The sequence below is a fragment of the Cyprinodon variegatus genome, unplaced genomic scaffold (genome assembly GCF_000732505.1).
Source record: "Cyprinodon variegatus isolate N-32 unplaced genomic scaffold, C_variegatus-1.0 Scaffold872, whole genome shotgun sequence".
Taxonomy (NCBI): Eukaryota; Metazoa; Chordata; class Actinopteri; order Cyprinodontiformes; family Cyprinodontidae; genus Cyprinodon; species Cyprinodon variegatus.
In genome coordinates this window covers 112,135-112,353 of record NW_015151325.1, presented here as the reverse complement: position 1 = coordinate 112,353, position 219 = coordinate 112,135, and positions in this window count along the sequence as shown.

The following is a 219-nucleotide window of genomic DNA, read 5'->3' as shown; positions in this document are numbered from 1 at the left end:
TCTAAATAACCATAAATATTGCTCCTAATAATTATATCTACAAACAGCTCTCCATACATCACCTCACAGCACCGGAACAGACTCAGGAAAGGTGTATGGATGTCCTTTTTATATTTAATCACAAATGACTTTATTGGGTAAGAGCGGCGAAAAACAGACAAACAAGCGTCTCTTCACACCTGCTGATGACGTAGCAGGTCACGTGAGGAGCGCGGAAGC